Genomic DNA, 6041 nt, shown 5'->3' on the forward strand with positions numbered 1-6041 from the left:
TACTTTCTTTTGGAAGAGGACAATTAAAGTACACGCGTGCATTTACTTGCCATTATAAATAATCCAACCTGGACGTAAAAAAACAAAACATCGCTTGAAACACCACATTTTATATGGGGATTTATCACGTTCACTTTCCACCATCTCATCCGGATTATTCTTCTTGGGCGGTGGCATCAGTCGCAGCGCACCACAATGAGAGATCACACGGGCGAGGCCGCACGTTTCATTAAAAACCTTGCACTGGAAAAGCGCTCTCAATCGGCAACATTCAGGAGCGGGTTTCGCGCAATTTGGCTGTGGAAATTCCTTCCCCGTGGCCGCTCGTTGGACGGCCGCTACGGCCTCGAATCGCGGTCACAACCCGGCCGCTGCTGCCACTGCCGCGCCTTGCCGCAGCTCCCGCACGACACCAGCACATCGTCCACTGCCGCGTCTCCTTGGAAACCATTACCGAGGACACCTTCAAGGTGCAGCTGAAACAACAAAAGCTCCTTAAGAACACACACACACCTGAGGACGGCTGCTTGCGTTGTGGCCGAAACGTCGTGAGAATTATTTTATTGTGTTTTATTTTTATTATTTTATTACTTCCCTTTCTACGTGACTTTACCGAAAGAACCAAGAAGAACACACACACAAAGACAAAGGTCCTCCCAACCCCCCCCCCCCCCACTCTGTATAGCCTTAAAAACACACTTTTGGGGCAAGTGCCGTTTTTCGAGCAGCACCTATGATGGACAAATGGCTGCTTACCTTGAACAGCTGTCGTGGCGGAACAAAAATGCCCAACTCTGCGTAGAGCCATGCATTGCCGCGGTCACCGCTGGCGGACCACAGGACTGGCCTATCGGCGCCATCGGTGCACTCAAGACGTACACTCAGCGTTCCTGGGAACAAATACAAGCGGTGAATTACATTTCTTGTGCACTGTATAGCAGACATATAAATGCCAACCGTCGAGGTCTGCTAGCCACGCCAAGAGGGCTTCAGGAGAGTGAGAGATGGTGTATAACAGGTGTTTGGGGTTTAGATCGCGTAAATGTGTCTTTAAACCCGCCACCACCCGATTAGCCAATTAGTAAGGGTTGTCACCTAAACAAAACATGCCTCGTTACTAGTACAGCACACCAGGTGTGTTGATATTGGTTGTGAAAACCTACGTGTTAAAACAGAGTTGTAGTTTTTCTGTTCCTCATTCATTCAAGGAGCACAGACTACATGTTCCATAGTTTGGGTTGCATGGCCAGTTGTACTCCTGGAGGCTTTTATTTTATTTTACATTAATGAAAGGAGATGAGAACATCACTAGGCTAATGTGCACATGTGGTAAATGTCACGTAGAATGGAAACAATAAAAATAATAAAATAAAACATAATTAAATAATTCTCACGACGTTTCGGCCACAACGCAAGCAGCCGTCAATCAGGTGAAGACCAGGTCTGTTGGAGAGACAGCGTCTGAATGGTCTTCACCTGATGACGGCTGCTTGCATTGTGGCCGAAACGTCGTGAGAATTATTTTATTATGTTTTATTTTATTATTTTTATTGTTTCCATACTACGTGACTTTACCGAAAGAACCAAGAAGATGAATCCCTGCAGTCACGAAAGCTTTAAATCGAAATGTGGTAAATGGTTTTACAGCTGCGTCTTTGAGGAGGAATGCCAAAATTAGGAGGGCGAGTGTTGTTTGGGTCTTGGTCGAAGCATTTATTCTAGACTCCTACATTGTTCTATTAAATTGGTGAATCAAGAATATGTTTGCAGATATGGACTATTAGAGGAAAGGATTCAGCCCCCTTCTCCAAAATGGGAGCCGATGAATCACGATTCAGAATACGAATCCATCAATTAGTTTCCACTCTAGTGGTTGGAGAGATCACAGCATCATTACACCATCGTCAGGAAGACGGCCTTCCCAATATCCCCCCCCACTCCTCCCTCAAAGTTTCGATAACGTCATCTTACGTGGGCTATTCTACAAACACCACAAGATAGTGCACAAAGCTCTACGAGAACGGTGAATTGAAACAAAAGTGTCAGAGCACAACGCACCCAACATAATTTAAACATTTCTGTAATAAAACGTACATATTTGTATCTTCATAAAAAGACGCAAATGCAAGCAATACACCGTCATGCTTCTTTGCAAAAGGTTTCCGTTTGGTGTAACATCTTAACTCCTGATCCAGGATGGCCATGTCTATGTGCCACTTCTCGGTGGCAGCCCCAACAGTCTGAAACGATATCCCTCTGCACATTCGCAGCATCACCTCAATCGCCTCCTTCAAGAGACACTTAAAAACTCACCTCTACAGCCACGTGCTTTCGAGCGACTCTGAGCTTGGCTCCGCGCCTCCGAGTTGCGGCCGTTACGTTCGAAAATTTGCGCGCGTTATAAATTGCATTATTATTTAATGGCGAAAAAGGGTTTAAAACCTATTCTAATATTGTCATGCGTTTGTGGTTATACTTGTGCCTTTGCCGTTTCACTTACCCATGCTCGCGCCCCTCATGTGGTACCAGAAGGTCATGCACTTGGGCCCTCGGAAGAGGGGGCTGGTAAGCACAGCCGTGTGACCGTCTTCCCGAGGATAAGAGGCCTCCGTGTACAAGTAATGACCTGACGACACTCGCCAGAAAGAAGACGAAGAAGAAGCCTTTGAATATATTCTTAAGGTGCAAACACCGCATCAATGTCGTCCCTATGTATTTTATACGAACCTCGTTACTGCTTTGCCTTGGAACATTTTGGGTAAAAGCATATAAAAGACAATAGCTATAGAAGACTGTGGGGGGGCGCAAATGCTGTTAAGCGAGCACCTATTCAAGGCCGGCACGACACACGAGGGTGGGTAGCCAGGACCAAGTCCGGCTGCCTTTGTCTCCCCAGTGGCGATATGTACACTGCACCAGGTTACTTATTTGAGGCCGAGTCGACCTTGGGAAGGCCCGGGATCGATTCCGAAAATCGTCACCTGGTGTTGGCCGCAAGCAGGAACCAAACGCGGGTCGCCGGGTTCGAAGCGTAGCACGCTTACCGTTGCGTTACCTCTCCTCACAGTTGTGTCTCTAGACAATAACGTCTGATTACCCCCCAGCAGTATGTTTAACAAGCTTCACTCTGATTACAAGACTCGGAGAGCAGGCCAAAACTGGTCCCAGAGTTTACTTGCTTGAACAAATGCGGCTTGATAATAATCAGTCTGGAAAGTTACTAGTCTAGTGCCAACTTCCAGTCTACCTGGGAAAAATTTAGCGAGAAGTTAAAAGCCCTGGCACCGGCCATCACCAGCCATCTACTCAGCTCCGTAGCCTCAACTATTGGTACATTTAAAACCGATGGCAAATTAAGCAACGGGCATCATCATAGCCTTTCCCAAAATAGACAAAAGCGTGAGAGCGAGCACAGAATGCCCTATGGACAAGAGCAAATAGTATCGTTACAAATCAAAATTTAGCATTTAAACATTCACTAACAGCCGGTTTAAACGTCGACCTTGTCGCGTGTGCCGGCCGAGATTCAGTACACCCCATTGAACACTTTCCCGTTTCGATGACGTACGTGTACGTCAGTTTTAAATAAAATAACTTTATCGGTACCAAGGCTCCCACAAGGCCATGTGGGAGGGGGGGGGGGGGTATGGCAGTTTGGCGCCAGCTATCATAGCGTGGTCATGTCACTACCGTTCTGTGACGAGTACATTGTCTTTAAAACAACGGCGCTTTGCCTCTAAATACAATAGAAGCTGAACCGCTTGCGCGTTCCGAGATTCAGCGGTGAACGGGACCCACCCTGCAACCTACAGATGTCGCGGAACGGGAAAGCATTAAAAACAAAGGGGTCGCAACGACAGGGCTGGGTCGGTGGTGCTCCTCACCGGTCCGGGTTCCACACCGGCCGAGTGTGTGGTCGGCACGGGGCCCCGTGTTCCACGACGGAGTGCTGCCCAACGCCAACATCCAGTCAAAGTCATCTGCGATAGACTGCGCCCACGGGCACTGCGAGCTCGTCTCGAAGTCACAGAGAGCCTCATCCAGCACGGCGAGCGGGGCGCTTCCCGGCAGCAAGTGACGCAGAGAGAAGTTTCCGGTCATGCCGGTCACCAGATCGCCGGGCGGAGTAGTCGGTTGTGTCCAACCGTTGGTGGTCAGTGGCTGCTGATCACCAGACGTCGTTGTTGCTGGGCGAGCGTCCGGATGCGATTTTAAGGTTGTCCGTCCTGCGTAGTCGGATGATCCAAAGCCATCGGCGGGCAGCATAGTAGCGTCCGGTTTGGCCGTGTCCTCCACTCCGGGCAATTCTGTAGCTTGAGGCACAGAGCTTTGCGAGGCTGTATCGTGGTCACTTCTCGTCGATGGAGAGGCATCCAAAGGAGATATTGTACTGGCACTGGATGTAGTCATGGCAGTCGTATTTTTTGCCGTGGCGGTTCCAGTTACGTGTCCAGCAGGCACGGGGAGACTCGTGACATCTTGAGAACGCGTAGTCTCCGTAGCGATGATTGACGGCGGGATTGTGGCCGAAGATGGGATCGTGGTTAAACACGGAATCATGGTCGACAAGGGTTCTTGCGATGGAGTGCCTCCAGGAGGACTCAAAGGTTGCGAAGCGTATTCGGAAGTCGCCACGTTCATTGGAAGTGCAGAAGAGCCAATGCCGTCGCTCACAGACGAGCTGGTAGAATCGGAAACGTTTCGAGGTGGCGTGGTTAGAGCGACATTGTCATTGCCAATGGTTATTTCAATGCGAGATGAAGAGGAATTTGACGTCGATGTCGTCACGTTTTTGTCCATCTTGTTTTCTGGAACGGCACCTCGTGGAGTAAATAAAGTAAAGGAAAATTAGAGGGCACTGCTACAAATTTCAGACGCTTGAAAGGCGAGTAAATATTTAGTATCCAGGTTTCAGCCACCGATTTTCTAAACTGGCTTCCTCTAGTGCAGCGAGTTAATGGTCTCTCTGCCTGGTCACAAATGACTGCACAAAACATTCTAGCTCCGATACTTTAGCATTTTGGTTTGCTTGACACGCAATGAACACTCGTTGCACGAGTCTACGACCTTTTTTTAATGCACAATAGTTTATCCAGGCTCAAATCCTGCCAAGGATGAGATGGGGCCTTTCATTCCAAGCGAGTTGGTCACAATCCATTCACGCACTCTACATGAACGCAACCAGACATCTTGACTGCACAGAGAACCGCGTACCTTCGATGTGCTTGCTGCACGCATAAAACCGGTTCACTTTGTAGACGTCCTGGTCACTGAGCTTCTCGCGCTGCCCCAGGGTCACGTTCGTCTCGGGGGTCGGTACGAGCGTTGGCCTTCTGTTTTTCGTGAACGCAAATCTGCGGTCGGAAAGCTCATGATTTTAACAGAAACCCCAGTGCAGGCCACAAAACCATTAAAGTGACAAACACAGAAACGAATACTAGTAAGCTTTTGTGCATTATGTAAAAAACAGTTCCTGAAGAACTGCATTGTGGTCCTCTGTCTTAGGTCACCAAATTAATTTGAACAATTGTGACCGATCGACAGGCTGCAGTTAGACAAACCTTTGCAGACGTTAACACTGGTGACTACTGTGTGTATGTAGAACTTTTTTCGCCATACCAAGCCGACCCACTTCCCGTGATCCAATCGAGCTGACATTTTCCACACAGACTCATTGTGCGTGACAATTAATGCTCGTGAAATTTTTTTCCCAAAATTTTACACTTTTTAGGACAAAAATATTATATTTAATTACCAATTGCAATGCAATCATCTGACCCATAGGTAGCAGCCATCTCAAGCCAGAGGACGAGATGACTCTAGCCGCCACGCATATAAAGGATTTATAGTGAAAAACTTTGTTTTTACGGGTTATACTTGTTCAGAAGCGAAGTGGCCACAATTGACAGCTGAAAGTGGCTTACATTTTTAAGCAGCCACATTCTCTAAACACGCATGTCGATTCGAAATGTGGAGGACCGGGGAGAAAAATCCACGCGACCACGGGGAGAGCACGCAAACTCCAAGCATACAGGCGTCAG

General features: G+C 48.0%; 1 long non-coding RNA gene across 1 annotated transcript; it reads right to left on the reverse strand.

Annotated features, from left to right (window-relative positions):
- Positions 1-451: 451 nt before the first annotated feature.
- LOC144955255 (uncharacterized) lies at positions 452-2511 on the reverse strand. The gene is made up of 3 exons (XR_013641576.1): positions 2501-2511; positions 757-890; positions 452-476 (listed from the first exon to the last, which is right to left on the reverse strand). It is a non-coding gene; the product is annotated as an uncharacterized LOC144955255 (long non-coding RNA).
- Between the last annotated feature and the right edge of the window lie 3530 nt (positions 2512-6041).

The sequence above is a fragment of the Lampetra fluviatilis genome, unplaced genomic scaffold (genome assembly GCF_964198595.1).
Source record: "Lampetra fluviatilis unplaced genomic scaffold, kcLamFluv1.1 SCAFFOLD_1373, whole genome shotgun sequence".
NCBI lineage: Eukaryota > Metazoa > Chordata > Hyperoartia > Petromyzontiformes > Petromyzontidae > Lampetra > Lampetra fluviatilis.